This window comes from Miniopterus schreibersii, assembly GCF_964146895.1.
Source record: "Miniopterus schreibersii genome assembly, chromosome: 4".
NCBI lineage: Eukaryota > Metazoa > Chordata > Mammalia > Chiroptera > Miniopteridae > Miniopterus > Miniopterus schreibersii.
The window spans coordinates 19,758,020-19,777,334 of NC_138105.1; the positions used below are offsets into that span (position 1 = coordinate 19,758,020).

Here is a 19,315-nt window from a genome sequence, read left to right on the forward strand (position 1 = left end):
TGTGCAACAGCAAAATTAAATTAAATGTTTAACCTGACTCTAATGAAGCCTCTACGTAGGGATTCTACACCTTTTTCAATGCCATAGATCCCTTTGCAGTCTACTAAAAAGCCTATAGACCAGCTTGTCCAATTGATGAAGTAACAAGAAATGAATGAAATTAATTTCAAAATATATTTTATTTAACACAATATACCTAAAGTATTACCATTTCCATTTAAATCAGTATTTTAAAAAAATTATTAGAGATATTTTACAAAAGCACCAAGTGTTCAAAATCTAGGATATGTTTTACACTTAGGGCACATTTAAATTCAAACAAACCACATCAAGTGCTTAACAGCCACATGTGGCTGTGGCTTCTATAATGGACAGTGCAGCTATAGAGCTTTTCTCAGAATGTTTTTTAAAAGCATGAAATACAATTCAAAGTATTATAAGAGAAACATATATATTAAAACTTAGCTATCAAAATACTTTACAAACAAATGTATAATAAAGCAATATATGTGCTTCATTATTAACATTAAATAAAATCTGGCAAGAAATATGATAACTACTTCACAGTAATAAACATGCATATTTTTTAAAGACATATATAATTATTGCAGATATGAAAAGCACTGAGATTCCTACTAGTGACAAAGTTACAGGTTCAATTGAAAACTGGTTTGCTGTCTACATTAATATAGAAGGAAATGCTGAATTCCTTTGGTGAAAACAAAGACAAAACCCTAACCTAGACTGAATTTCAAGTTTATAGGAAGTATATGTTTTTAGGGGATACAGATGCATGGTGTAAAAAGAAACCATCATTAGGAAACAGACAAATACAGAATGTACGGCGTTCTAAAAAGACAATGAGGCCTTAACTCTTCAGTCAATATTTGGGAGGAGGAAATGGGAGGACTATTCTAGATTAAAAGCAATAGGAGACATAAGAATCTACTGCAACTCATATACCTAGTTTGAAGCCTGGTTTGAAGCAAACAGCTATTAAGACATTTGAAGGAAAATTGGCAATTTTTTAGAATTCATTAATATTAGGTATATTATAAAATTACTGCTCTATTTCTTAGGTGTGATAATGAAATTGTGGCTATGTAGAAAAATGGCTATTTTTAGGAGATGTATGTTGAAATATTTAGGGGTGAAGTATTAAAGTGCCTGCAACTTTCAAATGGTTCAGCAAAAGTAAAAACATATACATACAGTGATTAATAAATTATCAGCCCAGCTGGGTGTGGCTCAGTGGCTATGAACCAGGAGGTCACAGTTCAATCTTGGTCGGGGCACAAGCCCAGGTAGCAGGCTCAATCCCCAGTAGGGGGCATGTTTCTCTCCCTCTCTCCCTCTCACATCAATAAAAAGATACTTGAAACAAACCAAAAAAAAAAACTGTAATAAGAAATTATGAAAAAGCCCTGGCTAGGTGGCTCGGTTGGAGCGTTGTCCCATACCAAAAGGGTACAGGTTTGATTTGGGTCAGGGTATATACAGTACCTAGGTTGTGGGTTCAATCTCCTCATGAGTGCATACAGGAGGCAACCAACCAATCGATGTTTCTCTCTCACATCGAAATTTCCCTTTCTCCCCCCCTAAAATCAATTTTTTTTTAAATTATGAGAAATACTCATAACTGTTAACTCTAGGTGGAAGACATATGTATAGGTATTCATAAATTTATTCTTTTAGCTTCTCCGTAAACCTGAAATTTCTCCTTCAAAAAAATGGGGGAAATGTTGTAGAAGTTTATGAGTAAATGTTCAAAATACGTACTACTAAAGATGTATATATTTCATATACAATACACAATGAAGTATAACTGGGGGGAGATATCTGGATATAACCAAAATATTAACAATGATGTTATCCCTAAGAGTTGGGGATAATGGGTTGTTTTAATACTCTGTTTTGCTTAACTGTATTTCTTGATATTATAAAAAAGTAGAATCTTTATTTTACAAGATGTAATAAGGCTAATACAATAAAAAGGCATGCTTGATCATCACTTAACCACTTTGAACTTGTTTCCTCATTTATAAAATATTACCATCATTAATCTTTTTTGAAGATTAAGTTAAAATAGATTATAATCCACTGAAAAAAATGAGAATCCATGAATCCATGCTAATACAAATAAAGAGAAGTCCTACCATACAATAGAATACCAACTAATAAATGTAGAAAAAATACTGTATTTAGAAAAAAAATCTCCACTTAGGAACCATCATCATAATAACTGAATTTGGGCAAGAATCATTGAAGAATGCTAAACAGAGTGGGTGAAAGTTTACTAAGAAACTGAATATTTACATAGTCTCATGGTAATTCCCAAGAGATTATTTATTCATTTCAAAGGGGGTGAAATATAATACCTTTAGAGAAACCAGGCAGACCACCTTAATCAAGTGGTCAAAATTAACATCCCCAATAATGGGACAAATTGACATCACAGACCTTCTGATATGATGCACTCTGAGAAAGGATACAACATCACTTTCTGTGGTATTGCCTACCAAATTATATAACCTCTTCCAGATTAAAGAAGGCTAAGACATGACAACTAAATGCAGTAATTCTGGACTGAAATTGTACTGGAAGAAAAAAATATTGAGACAATTGATAAAATTTGAAAATGCATTATGAATTAGATAATAGTATTATATCAGTGTTAAATTTCTAATTTTTCATTATTATACTGTAGTTATGCCCTTGTTTCATGTCATGGGCATGATGTCTGCAACTTTCATATAGTTCAGACAAAATAATGTATTAAATACATGTATATATATACAGAGAGAAATGTAAAGTGGGAAAGTTGGAGGAAGAGAGAATAAAGAGGGAGAAAGGGCAGGAGGAGGACAAGGAACAGAGGGAAATGGGAAAAAGAGGGACAGGAAGGGAGAAGGGATGGAGAGAATGAGAGGGGTAGGAGGGGAAGAGAGGAGGAATAGAGAGGAAGGGGAAGGCGAAGACGGTAAGAGGAGGAGGAGGACAGAGGAAGAGAAGGAGCAGAAAAGAGGTATCTTGAAATGTGGCTAGTGTGGCTAAGGAATTGATTTTTTTTTATTTTATTTCATTTTAATTAATGTTAATATCTGTATTTAAATGATGACCAGGAAAATAAGATTATATAATGACGACAGGGACAAGATAGAAAAGAACATGTCTGTGACTAGCCCACTCTTAACAACTTTAATATACAGTACAAATATTTGTGTATCATCTGCCATAAGTGCATGCTTGAGTGACAACAAATAGGTAGACCCCATAGATACTGCTGAAAATATCAGTGCAGGAATCACTTAACATTTCACCAAGACTTATCTAAGCATCAAAAAATTCTAGAATAACTGGAGATGGAGTGCCAAAAGAAATCTGGATTTTGGATTTGCTTAATCTGGTAATACAGAATGCTAGTTTCCAGGGAATTTGTTTCATTCCAAGTAGGCAAATATGTTCTCTATGCTGATATTATGTCAGGCCTATACTTTGGCTTTTAAAGGTTATTTGTCCACTGAAATCATCAGCCCAAATCAGTAAACTTTAGAATATGGAGTGCTCTAGATTGCTGCTAAAGGGCTAATTACAGTTCAAGCAAATGTCATCAAATGTCACAGATAAGATATTTCAGAAAGAATGATTTACCCAATGGATTCTGCACTCCTGTATCCTAGCATTCCACAGTCACTGCATCAATATAAATATAACAGAAAACTTCTCAAGGGTTGTAAGAGGTGGGAGCCATGAGATATGTGAAGCCAGCTGAAGTAGTTATGTGGTCACATTCGTTTTAATTATTAAAGTACAACAACAATTCACTTTCCCAAAGAAATAACACTCTTTCATTTTTTTTCTTGAAATAAAAAGCCGTCTTGAAAAGCAGGAGCCCAGGGAAGGGCAGTTAGCCCAACCACTGCCTAGGGAAAAGCACTAAGATTGAGGACTTGGTAACCTTTGAAAATCAGTAAATCAAGGTCCAAGCAGCACACACATGCATTCCTACTGCTTTAGAACCTGCAGCTCAGGCTCACTTTTCCTATATGAGCAAAACTGAGAACCAAGCCTAGCTGGTGTGGCTCAGTGGTTAAGCATCAACCCATAAACCAGAAGTCACAGTTCAATTCTGGGTCAGGGCACATGTCCAGGTTGCCCGGGTTTCGGGCTCCATTCCCAGTAGGGGGCGGGCAGGAGGCAGCTGATGGACGTTTCTCATGATGTTTCTCTCTGCCTTCCTCTCTCTCTAAAATCAATAAACATTTTTTTGTTTTGTTTTTAATGAGAAGCAAGATGAGAGTACTGGTCTGAGAGATAGGGTCCCAGGCCAAGGGAAGCTGTGGAGAAGGAAGACTGTTTGGAGATACCTGGAAGTGGGAGGAAAAAAGAAGGCAGCTGCCCAAGGTGAGCAGGGGGGGAAAAAAGCTCTGACACTTGGAGAAAAACTGAGCTTGTATTAGAGAAAGAACAGGAGTCCCCTGAAGATTTGTACAGATGTTGGTAATTTTTTTTTTTTTTAAAGTCCCCCCCCCCCCCAAAAAAAAAGCCTTCTTGGTCTTGTTTTCCAAATTTTGATAGTTTGGGGTACAAAATAATTTCACTTTCTTCTTAACTCTAATAAAGGCAGAGTGTAAGCACAATAATGAATTGCCAATGATATCTGACTCTAGGAGAGACTGTTAGGAGGGGCCAGGACTGGTTAATCACGAAAACGCGCCCAGCTGCCCCCATCAGCTCTAGGTAATCTTTATGATATAAACCTAGGGGTAGCAAGTCATCCAATTTTTCAAGAGATCCAGAAATGCAGATTTTTACATGAACTCTCCCAACTTTCATATTAGCAACTAGTTCCAAAAAATTTTACCATTGTGTGGGACAAGCAAAGCTGTCTGAATAGGTTTGCCCTGTTTGTCAACACTTTGCAACCACTGAACAAGATTCTCCCCTAAAATCCTTCCATGTCTACATTCCAGAATTCCACATCCCCTTAAATAATTAATATATCTGAGGAAGTCTCTAGCCTCCCCCATAAAAATTCACCAGATGCAGGCTCCCACTAAAGATGTTAAGGCAAAGGACTCAATCACTCACTAACATTGAGAAACTTGAAATATACTGACACTTGAAAATTGGAAACCCATTCAGTGTGTTTTCAAGTCTTTCAATAACCATGATGGAAGCAGACTGCCTTGTACAGCATCTTTAATCAAAGGCCCTGCCAAGAGTGACACTGAACATTATTAAACTACCCTTCAGAGCCAAGTTATGACTTCGGTGACCCCAACCCTAAAAGGATTTCAAAAAGTTAAAGGAGAGTATTTAAAATCTAATGAGAATATGTTTGGAGATAACATGGCTTCTGGTACCAGCTTTGTCACTAACTTATTATCTGGTCTTGGGCAATCACTTCACCTCTCTGGATCCTCAGTTCTCATCTATAAAATGAAAGGGGCTAAATTCTAAGCTCCAAGTCCTTTCCAGTCCTGAAATTCTAGTATTCTTTTCATTTATATTATCTCTCCATAGCCTCTGTATTGTTTTATTAAGTGTAATTAATTTTCCCCAGGTTTATCCTGTGGTCTTCCTAGCTATATTTTAAGTTTAAGGAGGGTAACTATGCTTATACTCCTTTATATCCCTAAGTTGCTGGCTAGGAAAGTGTTTTATGCAGAGCAGACACAGTATTAGTTGAACTGAATTTATGTAACCTGATTTTAAAATATTTACAAGCCTACCAAGACAAAGCCCCTGCCTTAATCTTAGTCATATCTTCTGCTTCTCTACAAGTAATATTGTTTAAAGTAGCTAAACAAATAAGTTTCAAACTCTTGACAGTTTCTAAGTTTTCCAATTAACTTAGAGTACTCCTTTACAAGATCTATTACATAACCTACTACAGCTAGCCAACCTTAATGAATTACAGCAACCTAAGGGTTTTATAGGAGGGATCATGCTTAGCGGAACTAAATAAAAAGTTAAACTGTAGTTATTCAATCTTCATTATCTTATAAACAGCAATCCTAGCTATAAAGCAAGAGTTCACTATAAATTCAGAAAGGGGCAGAGATGTAGGCACTTGACCAGCAACCTTTATGATAGAAAGAGAAATGAAGAAGCAAACTGAAAATAAAAGCACAGCTCCATCAGAACTAAGGAAGGCTGATTGTTGGCAAACTGCCTCTTTTTTGCAAAGAGCTACATACCTTCTTCAGACCTTAAATGTTCACTTACAACAGAATAGCAACATCATTCTTAAAACGTGTCTGCTCCAAAGCTTTAGAATACCCTTACCAGGCTACTCAATGACATTTTTTTTAACAGCAAGGTTAAGGTAATGCAATGTTAGGATGTTTCATTTAAATGCAAATCAGAAAATTCAGAAATTAAAAGTACTCACAGTAACATTAACTGTCACCCTATACAAGATACAGGATTGTGCATTACTAGTGCAGTCACAAGGATACCAGGTTGCTTCTGCATTAAACAGAGTTAACACTGCTATTGGAATCTCAACTCTCAAAATGCCCAGTAGCTATCAGGGGGGAAAAAAAAGGTAACTCTTATAATTATTACTCACCCTGACACCTGCCTCTTTTACTAAAGCCTCCCCCAAACCTGTCACCTGCTAAAATGTAAATTGGTTGGAGAATGAAGGAGGAGGGGAGAAGAAGGGGTAAGAGGTATACATAGCCCAGTCTGTGAGGCTGTTGACTGAGCTTCATCCCATGACGAAGGAGATCGCGGGTTCGATTCCCAGTTCAGGCACATGCCCAGGTTGCAGGCTAAATCCTGGGTAGGGGGTGTGCCGGATGTTTCTCTCTCATAGATGTTTCTATCTCTCTCTCCCTCCCTCTCCCTTTCTCTCTCTGAAATCAATAAATAAAAGTTTAAAAAATAATAAGAGGTACAAAAACTTATTCCATGTAAGCAAAAGAAAACTTATGGTGTTTTCCCCCTCAAAATGCAGTCTGTGTAATCACAAATACAATATCATACAAAAAATGCTTAGCCTTGATCAAACCTAAGAGTCAAAACACAATCAGACTAACATCTATCCTCAAACTATTCAAAAAACTCAAGCTCTTTCTACGAGGCCAGCATAATCCTAATCCAAAACCAGATAAAGACACTACAAAGAATGAAAATTACAGGCCAATATGCCTGATGAACATTGATGCTAAAATCCTCAACAAAATATTAGCAAACCAGATCCAGCAATACAGTAAAAAGATCATACACCATGATCAAGTGGAATTTATTCTGGGGATGCAAGGTTGATACAATATTCACAAATCTATAAATGTGATACATCACATAAACAAGATGAAAGATAAAAAATCACATGGTCATATTAATAGATGCAGAAAAAGTATTTTATAAAATCCAGCTCCATTTATGATAAAAACTCTCAGCAAAGTGGGAACAGAGGATCATACCTGAACATACTAAAGGCCATATATGACAAACACAACCAACATCATACTCAATAGGCAAAAACTAAAAATGTTTCCCTTAAGGTCAGAACAAGACAAGGATGCCCATTTTCACCACTCTTATTCAACACAGTATTGGAATTACTAGCCACAGCAATCAGACAAGAAGAAGAAATAAAAGCCATCCAAACTGGAAAGGAGGAAATAAAACCGTCATTATTTGCAGATTACATACTGTATAAGAAAAACCCTAAAGACTCCACCAAAAAAATTATAGACCTAATAAATTGGCAAAGTAGCAGGATACAAAATTAATATTCAGAAGTTGGTGGCATTTTTATACAATAATGAACTATCAAAAAGAGAAATTAAGAAAATAATTCCATTTACTACTGTAACAACAACAAAATAATAAGGAACCTAGGAATAAATTTAAGCAAGGTGATAAAAGACCTGTACTCAAAAAGTTATAGGATACTGAAGACAGAAATTGAGGAAGATACAAATAAGTGGGAGCATATACTGTTCATGGATTGAAAGAATTAACATCATTAAAATGTCCATACTACCTAAAGCAATCTACAGACACAATGCAATTCCTTTTAAAATACCAAGGGCAGATGAACAGAATAGATTCAATGACATGGAAGCACAGATCAGACTGACGAATGTCAGAAGGATGGAGGAGGGCGGGTGGGTGGAGGGGGAGAGAGTAACCAAAGAATTTATATGCATATATGCACAACCCAAGGACACGGACAATGGTGGGAAGAGGGACTGAGGAGGGGGATGGGATGGGGTAGAATGGGTCACTGGGGAGAAAAAGGGACATCTGTAATATTTTAAACAAAAATAAAATAATAATAATAATAAAGAAAAAAAATACCAAGGGCAGCCTGGCCAGTGTGGCTCAGCGGTTAAGCATCAACCTAGGATCCAGGAGATCGAGGTTTGATTCCCAGTCAGGGCACATGCCCAGGCTGTGGGCCCAATCCTCAGTAGGGGGCTTGCAGAAGGCAGCCGATCAATGACTCTCTCATCATTGATGTTTCTCCCTCTCCCTTCCCCTCTCTGAAATCAATAAAGACATATTTTTAAAACATATTTAAAAAATTTTTAAATACCAATAGCATATTTCACAGATCTGGAATATTCCAAAAATTTATATGGAACCAAAAAAGACCCAGATAGCCTCAGCATTCTTGAGAAAGAAGAAGTTGGAAGTATCACATTACCTGATAACAAACTATACTACAAGGTCACGGTAATCAGAAGAGCCTGCTACGGCCCTGGCTGGTTTGGCTCAGTGGTGCAGGGGTGAGGAACATCCAGCCCTCAGGCCGTAATCATTTGGTCTGCCCCTGCCAAGACCTCACCAAAGAGAAGCAGTTCCAGCCATCACATTACCGGTGAGCTAATTAAATGTTTGACCAAATATGGCAGGCTAATTTTTAAGTTGATAATTTTGTATGGCCTGTGAATGATGTTACAAATATCCAAATGGCCCTTGGCAGAAAAAAATTCCCCTCCCCTGGTAAAACATCAGCCCACAGACCGAAGGGTCTCAGGTTCGATTCCCAGTCAAGGGCACGTACCTCGATTGCAGGTTCGATCCCTGGCCCCAAATGAAAACCACAATGATAAATCACCTCACCATCACCTGCCAGAATGGCTACCATCAATAAATCAACAAGCAAGTGCTGGAGAGGATGTGGAGAAAAGGGAACCCTCGTGCACTGTTGGTGGGAATGAAGACTGGTGCACCACTGTGGAAAACAGTATAAAGTTTTCTCAAAAAATTAAAACTGGAACTGCCTGACAACCCAGCAATACCACTTCTGGGAATATATCTAAAGAAACCTGAAACACTCATTCAAAAGGATATATGCACCCCTATGTTCATTGCAGCATTATTTACAACAGCCAAGATCTGGAAACAGCCCAAGTGCCCATCAGTAGATGAGTGGATAAAAAAGCTGTGGTACATTTACACAATGGAATACTATGTGGCCGTAAAAAAGGAAATCTTACCCTTTGCAACAGCATGGATGGACCTGGAGATTATTATGCTAAGTGAAACAAGCCAGTCAGAGAAACAGAAATACTGTATAATCTCACTTATATGTGGAACCCAATGAACAAAATAAACTGACACACAAAATACAAACAGAGACATGCATACATAGAACAGACTAACAAATGTCAGAGGGGAGGGGGCGTTTTGGGGGCTGGATGAAAGAAGGTGAAGGGATTAACCAAAAAACATATATATACATAACACACAGACACAGACAATACTGTGTTGATAGCCAAAGGGAAAGGGGGGGGGGGGGAGGTAGAAGTGGACAAAGGAAGGAAAATGGGGACACGGCAATGGGCTCATGATGTAATATGTAGATGATGTTTGTGTGTGTGTGTGTGTGTTTTAATACATCTTTATTGATGTGAAAGAGAGGAAGGGAAAGGGAGAAAGGGAAAAACATTTAATCACTCTCAAATTTAAACATCTGTTCCTTATTTTCTTGAGGCAATGGGGACACAACGATTACCAAAAACACTAAGCAAAGGGCAAAAGGTAAACCTTTAAAAAATGTCAACCATTTAGCCACTCAATCATCAAATATTTGAGAGCCTTCTCCATATAGGCACTATCCCAGATAGCACAGAACAAGACCAAGAGCCTTCATGAAACATACACTGTAGTAATGGCATAAGATAGGTATCAGTGTTCTAGGGGGGGAAAAAATTAAGCAGGGTAATGGTAATAAAATTATGTAGGGTCCTTCAAGGGCCTTTCTATTTTGATAACATTTGAGCTGAAATCTGAAAGTCAAGGAAGAGGCAGTCAAGTGATTATCTAGGAGAGGAGTAGGGAATGTCCAGCAGCAACGCCATATATCATTTGGTGTGCCCCTGGCCAAGGCAACTGCAGGCAGGACTTGAAATTCAATAAACCTAGGAGCTTTTTTAATAGCTAATTTTTAAGCTGATAATTTTGTATGGCCCGAGAGTGATGTTATAAATATCCAAATGGCCCTTGGCAGAAAAAAAGTTCCCCACCCCTGATCTAGGGGAAGAGCATTGCAGGCAGAAGTAACAGAGACAAGGGAGCATCTCGTTGGACTTGGGGTGGGGACAGGACACAATGTGGCTGCAGCACAGAGCAAGAAGGAGTGAAAGACCAAGTGAAGGGATGGAAAAAAGCTCCAGAGCTGCTGAAGTGACTATTTGCAGTAAGGACTGGATATATATGTTCATTTACTTAGCTTCCACCACATATGATTGAAATCATTTACAATGTGTTCAAGAGGAAGCTGCACTAAACCCTCCTAACAGACAACTGATTATGGATGCACAGGAGGTCTCTGTTTCCATAAGAAACTGGATGACTCTGTTCTGAAAAGAGAAGCAAAGAAGATGAAACTAGCATCTGGACTGGAGGCACAGGAGAAAAGAGAGACAAAAGGAAAGGGGTTTTGTTTTAGAACAATGGGTCTAAAAGGCAGAGAAACACAGCTAAGAAGCCCACAGGAAGAAGAGGACTATAGTTTTCTTGGACAGCCAGGAGAAAAGATGCCTGCACTTTATTGGAGGCTGGGAAGTTACCCAGACTGAGAAAACAAGAAAGAATTGTATTGTAGACTATATACCCTTGATAACCTGTTTTGTAATTCATTAATTTATCAAAGACTAACCAATTACCATGTCCCAGGATCCTGCTAGGTGCTAGGGACACAAAGACTAATTAGAAACCCCTACCAGATCATCACAGCAATTAATGATTAAGTACAAAAAGAAACAGGTGCCTTTACAATGGAGAAATCTGGCAGATGCTACTTAATTGTCTAAACTTACTTAGCATCACCACCAGTGGAACAACCTGACAACTGCAATGCCCTGAGAAAGATTCATCTTCACATAGGTAGTATTCTTGCAAAAACTGGAGACAATTAGACAAATCCAAACTGTAGGACATCTACAAAACACCTACATTCTCAAAAAGTGTCATTGTAATGGGAAAGAAAAAAAGGCTGGAAATCAAAACTAAAACAACATGACAACTAAATGCAGTATGTGATCTTTTACTGATTCTTGAATTTGAAACAAACAAACAAAAAAACTATAAAGGACATCACTGGGACAACTGGCGGAATTTATATGAGTATGGACCGTGCATGAGAGCAATACTTCCAGGAATCTTGTTAAAAGGCATATTCTGATTCAGTGGGTCTAGGGTAAAAAGTAAGAGTCTGCATTTCTCACAAGTGCCCAGGGAGAGCCAACACTTTTTAGACCACTCTTTAAAAGGAATTAAATGATGTTACCATATCAATGTAAAATTTCTTGAGTGATACTGTAGTTATTTAAAGGGCAATGTCATTATTCTTAGGAGTTACATACTGAAGAACTTGAGGGTAAAGTACTCTGATATCTAGTTTCCTTTCAAATGCCTGAGAAAAATGTTTACACAGAGGAACTGTGTAAATCTGAAAATGTTAATAATTGGTTAATCTAGGTGAATTGATAGATTAAGTGTTCATTGTATTACCCTTTCAACTTTCCTGTACATTTTAATATTTTTCAAAAAGTTGGGGGAAAATGCTCACAGTCTAGGGAGGAAAATAGTTACAACAGAAAGTATGACGTTGTAAATTGCTCCATCAGTGCACAAGAGAAGCGCCCAGGAGTGACGTCCAACTGGTCAACAAGTCCTCGCTCAGGATCCAATGTATGGGATGGGGGCTGGGAGCAGCTGTTTTAGGTACTGAAAAGGGGCAATGGCATCAGAGAACTTTGGCACCTTCCAAGAACCACAAATATGAGTAAAAAAAGATGATGAAGAGTCACATGGCAGAAGATAAGGCTCAAAGATAAGCAAAAAAGTTAAGAAAGCATTAGAATTTTGGACTTCATCTTTTTAATTTCAAAATACTTTGGACCCATTCTATTCTTACTTAGTATTCTTACTGTTTATACCAGTTACTTAAGAAATCCTGAACACCACCACTACCACGACCCCAAAAAACAAAAGTAGAAGCCCCACCTCTTACAGTTACCAGAGTGAGGGCTAAAAGCTGCCAGCAAGTGCCCTCCTAGCCAGAGAGGCATTTCCCCAATCTAAAGGACTTCACACACACAACTGCAGAGCTGAGTTCCTCAAAACTCCAAAGTCCTCAAAACAAGCATTTTCTTTCCAATTTAATCCCCTTGTGGCCTTCCCCATCTCCACTGACCAAAGATCCACCAAACCAGGTCCCTTAGAAAGAGACTCCAGAACTCCCTTTCCTCCTCTTTCCTCCCCCTCCCCCTCCTCTGCACCTCACTAAATATCTCACTTTACTAACCTTTCCTGCTCTCAGGGCTCTGGCCTAGGTCCTGGTTTAGAATACCTAGGAGTCTTCTCCTAGCAGCCCTAGTAATCTTGCACAGACAAGATGAAGCCAAAACTCCTGGAAACAAACCTGACCCACAGTAGCCCGTCAGCCTCATCACCTGCCTCCGCTCCATGAAAAACTCTTCTCCAGTACATGCGCATGTTTCCAGAGCTTTGTGCAAGCCCTTTCCTCTACTCAAAGCACCCTTCCAGACTTTTCCATCTTCCTTCAAGATTCACACAAATGTCCTCTGCTTCCACAGAAAAAGCTGTTCCCTCTTTTCTGGGTTCCCCCAGCACTTTACAAGCATCTCATCTCTATTACAGCACTGCCACAGAGCACTATATCAATGTGTATAACTCCATGAAACTGAAAGCTCTTTGAACACAGGAACCATGGCTTTTTTGAGCATGGTAACTTTCATCTAATAACATTCTATAAATTATTAACACAATTGGCTCAATTGTTTTAGGTTTCATCTAACATGTAGAAATAAGAAATGTCTCTCTTATTATAGATTAGTAAAAATGGGTGTAGATCGAAAATTCTTACCGATCAGTGATATTACTAATGCTAATCCCATTAGTTTGTAAATCCCTTGAGGTTAGCAATGGTGAGTCCCACATTCTTAACATCTCCCCAGCACCTATTTTGAAACGCACTTACAATAAAGGTATAGTATTTAACTGAACCCTTCCCACAGCAGCTGAGATACAGCAAACTAAATATTGTCTTTGACCCTGACTCAATAAAGATACCCCAAAACTATCACATCTTTCACTGGTCTTAATGACCCTAAAGAAGCTTAAATTTCCCTCAAGCATTGCCATATTTCATTTTGTTGGATTTTTTCCCCTTCTCCCAAGCTATCAAGCTCACATTTCACTTTGCACTTCTCTGCAAAATGACAGGTTTCTAAAGATACACTTCAAAGTCAGTCCAGAGCTTTTCTGAGAACATGATGACCCCAGGTCCAAGGAAGCAAGAAAATGATAACAGATGATTATAAGAAAGCTTGCCAATTTAGAGATTCCCCAGGAATAGAAAATCTCCATGAACACTGACTCATCAGTAATAGTAACTTACCCTTTCAGCTTCTGCCTTATTCACTGCATTATCATTTTTCACAAACCATGATTAAGAGTCTGGATTAATATTGAAATATTTAACATTATGAAATATTCAATATACCATGAGAGAATAGTAACAATACATCTTTGCTTGGAAAGAAAGCAGGTATCAAAGCTGCACAGGGCAAATGGACTATTAACAAAGACTTCTATCCTTTATGTCACTAGAAATAGGCCACAACAAATGCATTTTCTGAGTTATGACAGCACTTTCAATTTCAAGAACAGTGTGCAGTCTAACCTGGTTAATAAACCAGTACAGGATTATGTAACTTGATAATTAACTAGGCTTCAAACTTGCACCTTCAACTCATAATGTAGAATACTAGCAAAATAAACCATAACAATAAAACATTTTCAAAATACAATTGATGATCTACTTATATATAATATTTAATAATAAAGTCTCAGAACAAGAAAATGAGGGAAATCCACAGCTCAATATAACAAAATGGAATAGCCAAAACAATCCAGGAAAGAACTAGCCTTCAAATTATCAACTAAGACTAAGACAAGTTATTTAACACTAAGATTAAATTAGATTATTCATTACAAAATTTTAATGCAAGTGATGAGTTTTTTTCTCTGTAAAGCCCTCAAAGTCTTAAAGAAAATCTTACAGATGAAAATTATAATAACTTCTACAATATAATTCCCTCTCTTCTTTTACTATAATGGGAACATAGAACAGATAACAAGAATCTTAAAAATCAAATCACACTACCCATATAATACTTGTTCCAAATGATCAAATCTTTGTTACAAATATTTAGAATAACACTTGAAGCTACCTTTTGAACTGTATTTACACTATGTGCATTATCCAAACTTGCAGCCAGTGAAAAAGCACAAATTAAATCCCAATCAAAAAGTGGGGCTGATAGATGACAGTCCATCAGCAAGTAAATAGAAATGCATGCTAATTTCAAGCTCCATTAGAAATGGGTTTGGGGCATGCTTGCGCATAGAGAAGAAAAGAGTTTGATAGTTATAAAAAAAAACTAAAGAAAATAATGAACATTTAGAGGCTTCAACAGAGAAAGGGCAATGTTGAAGTTTTATTTTGAAGCGTGGTTATTTCTACACACTTTGAACTTTCAATAATGGGTAAATTTAGCATAATGCTTTTGTAGTGAGTAAACAGAGTGACACAAGGCAAGTCAATCCAGACTGTCCACTTCCCCACAATGGTTGGCCCACTCAACCCATGGCCACAACGTGGAGGTGCTAGACCACCAAGCTGCACAAGCAATACCTTCCAGGTTGAAAAGCAAACACACCAGCACCTAGGCAAATTTTCAAAACTAATGCTCTGAGATTCTCCCAGATGCCTGATATGTTTAACTTATTAAGAAAAAACAGAAGGTACTAAATAAGACTTAAAGCCTCCAACATGTAGAGTATAACCAAATTTCCTCTAAGTCTTCTAAGGGTGTGGCTTCACAATCAATCATGAGGAAAAAATTATTTGGGCTGGGACAGCAAAAAGGATAATTGAATCCATATTTTTCACTGTTTGTTCATTCTATATACAGAAACTAGCAAAAAATATACATTTTGAATGAATTTAATTTTTAACTTTATTTTTTTCACTTTTTACATGCAGCAAAATTCACTCTGGTGTATTTATGAGGGGTTTTTTGTTTTCTTTTCAAAAAATAAAATAAAATTGCCCGGCCGGGCGTGGCTCAGCGGTTGAGCGTCGACCTAGGATCCAGGAGAATGAAATTCAATTCCCGGTCAGGGCACATGCCCCGGTTGCGGGCCAATCAGTGAGGGAGAGGGAGAGAGAGAGAGAGAAACATCACTGACTGGCTGCCTCCTGCATGCCCCAGACTGGGGGTTCGCGCCCACAACCCAGGCATGTGCCCTGACCGGGAATTGAATTTCATTCTCCTGGATCCTAGGTCAATGCTCAACCGCTGAGCCACGCCCGGCGAGGCCTACTGTGAGTTTTGACAAACTCAAACAGTTGTGTAATCACCTCCACAATCAAAATAGAGAAAACTTAAAGGGCTTTATTTTCACAACAACATGTACATACAACTAAATCATAAAATTTAAATGCACAAAATATTAGCATCAAATCCTAATTTGGCATCAACTTACTATAAAACTATAGTAATCAAACAGTGTGGTACTGGCACAGAGAAAAAGAGACCAGCACAATAGAGTTGAGCCCAGAAACAAACCTTCCCATATGCTGTAGTCAAATGATTTTTGACAAGGGTGGTAAGATTATTCAATGAGGAAAGGACAGACTTTTCAACAAATGGTGCTGAGAAAACTGTAAGTCCATATGTAAAAGGATGAAGTTGGACATTACCTACACCATATACAAAAACTAACTCAAAATGGATCAAAGACCTAAATGTAGGAGCTAAAACAATAAGAGTTAGAAGAAAACATAGGGCAAAAGGTTCATGACACTGGATTTGTTAATGATTTCTTGGATATGACACCAAAGGCCCAGGTAGGTAACCAAAGAAAAAAAATAGATGTAAAAGGCAACCCAGAGAATGGAAGAAAATATTTGCAAATCATGTATGTGATAAAGGATTAATATTTAGAATAGAGAACTCCTAAAACTCAACAATAAAAACAACCAAACAACCTGATTATGTGCAAAAGACTTGAATAGGCATTTCTCCAGAGATACATGAAAAGTCAAAAACACATGAAAAGATACTCAACATCACTAATTATTAGAGAAAAGCTAACCAAAACTACAATGAGATACCAACTCACACTCATTTGGATGGCTACTACCAAAACAAAACAAACAAAGAACAGAAATACATGTTGGTAAGGATGTGAAGAAATTAAAATCCTTGTGTACTGCTGGTAGGAATGTGAAATGGTATGGCTACTGTGGAAAACAATATGGTAGTTCCTCAAAAAATTAAAAATAAATTTTCTACATAATCGAACAATTCCACTTCTGGGTATATACCCAAAAGAATTGAAAGCAGGGTTTCAAAGAGATATTTGTACACCTGTGTTCTAGCAGCATTATTGACAGTAGCTAAAATGTTGCAATCTAAGTGTGCATCAACAAATGAATGGATAAACAAAATGTGTTGTATGTATACAATAAAGTATTATTCAGCCTTAAAAATGAAGGAAATTCTGGTACATGCTTCAACAGGAATGAACCCTGAAGACATTATGCTAAGTAAAATAAGCCCAATACCAAGGAATACATTATATGATTCCACTTTTCTGAAGTACCCAGAATAGGCAAATTCACAGAGAGGAAAAGAACAGAGTATACCAGAGAACAGGAAGAGGAAGATGAGGAGTTATTGTTTAATGGGTACAGAGTTCCTATTTAGAATGATGAAAAAGTTCTGAAAATGATGGTTGCACAACACTGTAAATTTACTTAATGCCACTGAACTGAACACTTAAAAATGGTTAAAATGGTAAATTTTATGTTGTGTATATTTAATCACAATAAAAACTTTTCTAAAATGTAGCAAATCTTTTCCCCAGGAATTCCACTTCTAAGAAGCTATTCTAAAGAAATAATCAAGGATAGGCAAAAAATTTAGCTACAAACTAAAGCAGCTCTGGAAACAAACTGAATGTCCAACTGATCAAAGAAGCTACATAATGGAATAGGAAGGGATCGTTAATATGCTATGTTACCTTTCCCTGTGGGAGCCACCAGCTTGAGAAGAGTGTGGCGTTCTCCCCCCTCTCCATACCATTGCATGTGCTCATCTACTAGTATCAGTGTACTCTGAAAGGGGGAATCCTGAGGCAAAAATTTCACTTTGCCTGCTGCATGCAAGGCTCCCATTTGACCAGATATTGTGAACTTTGTTCACATCAACTTGCGCAAAAGCAATAGACAGCCCTAAGCTGTCAGTGAATTGGCAGGCCATCCAAACCAGTGCTGAGTCTTAGGGTACTGGCAGAGCTGTGGCTCAAATTCCCAGAGTTTGAGGTGGTCAAACTCATCATTCTGGCAAGGCTGCTTTTGGAAATACGTGTCATGGAAGCTGCATGTTTGCACCAACCAAAACCTGGCTCTACTGGCACTGCATAGTGAACATGCCACAGAAGCTCTAAGGTCATCATATTGAGGAAGTTCCTGAACTTCCTTTGGCGGCGGAAGGTAAAAGTTGAAGGCTATAAGAAAACCAAGGAGGCTGATTTGCTTAAGAGACTTAAGACCTGGAATGATATCAAAAAAGTCTATGCCTCTCAGTGAATGAGAGCTAATAAGAACAAAATGAGAAACCATCATATCCCACCCAGGGGACCTTACATCACCTATAATGAGGACAACAGTATCAAAGCCTTCAGAAACATCCCTGGAATTACTCTGCTTAATATACAAAACTGAAATTTTGAAACTTGCTCCTGGTGGGCATGTGGGCCATTTCTGCATTTGGACTGGAAGTGCCTTCCACGAGTTAGATGACCTGTACAGCACCTGGCGTAAAGCTGCCGCCCTCAAGAGTAACTACAACCTTCCCACGCACAAGATGCTCAATACAGACCTTAGCAGAAGCTTAAAGCACCCAGAGATCCAAAGTGCCCTCCAAACACCACACAAGAAGATTCATGGCAGAGTTCCTAAAAAGAATCCACTGAAAAACCTGAGCATTATGTTGACACTAAACCCACATGCAAAGACCATGCACCAGAACACCATTCTCTGCCAGGCCAAGAACCACAAGCCCCAGATGGATAAAGCAGAAGCAGCAGCAGCACTAGAAGCCAAATTAGATGAGAAAGGGGTTCCAGGCAAGATGCCTGTAGTAGGGAACAAAGGAAAGAAGGTTGTTGGTGTTATGAGCACAAGCTTTTGGTGGGGAAAAAGGCTGCAGCTACCAAAAAACCAGCAGCTGAAAAGAAGCCCACAGAAAAGAAACCCACCACAGAAAAAAACACGAGTGCAGCATAAACTTAAATCTGTTTAGTCAATAAAGGTCAAATCACTTTGCACAGCTAATTTTGAATAGAAACCTGATTGAAGGCACACAAAAAAATGTTTTAAATGCTATGTTAGCATTGTGCTATTAATCATATTTCATCAATTCTAAAGCACAAGCATTTCACATTTTTAAGTCTGTAAAATCTGGATATGTCTTATAATTGATGGCATTTCCTAGTTTATTGGCAGTATTTCTTTTTTCTTAGCGGTACATAAAGGTTAATCTTACGCTACTAATATGAGAAACGTTCTAGTGATCCATTGACAGATTACAAAAGAGCGTAAGGTAAAACCTAGTTTTTATAAAGGTTGTATATAATGAATATACATGCCTATAAAAAATATTAAAGGCTATACACCAGAATATTATCTCTATGTGATATAAATGAGCTTTACTTAAAAAAACAACAAGCTGGATGTAAAGCTATG

The 19,315-nt window shown here is 37.7% G+C and overlaps 1 protein-coding gene and 1 pseudogene across 2 annotated transcripts in view; one reads left to right on the forward strand and one right to left on the reverse strand.

Annotated features, from left to right (window-relative positions):
• CTNNA1 (catenin alpha 1) overlaps positions 1-19,315 on the reverse strand; it is a 174,360-nt gene that overhangs the window by 147,489 nt on the left and 7,556 nt on the right. The gene's annotated exons all lie outside the window — the stretch shown is intronic.
• Positions 10,579-18,856, forward strand: LOC308555650 (large ribosomal subunit protein uL4 pseudogene; annotated as a pseudogene). The gene is made up of 2 exons: positions 10,579-10,666; positions 17,621-18,856. The product of its transcript is annotated as a large ribosomal subunit protein uL4 pseudogene (transcript).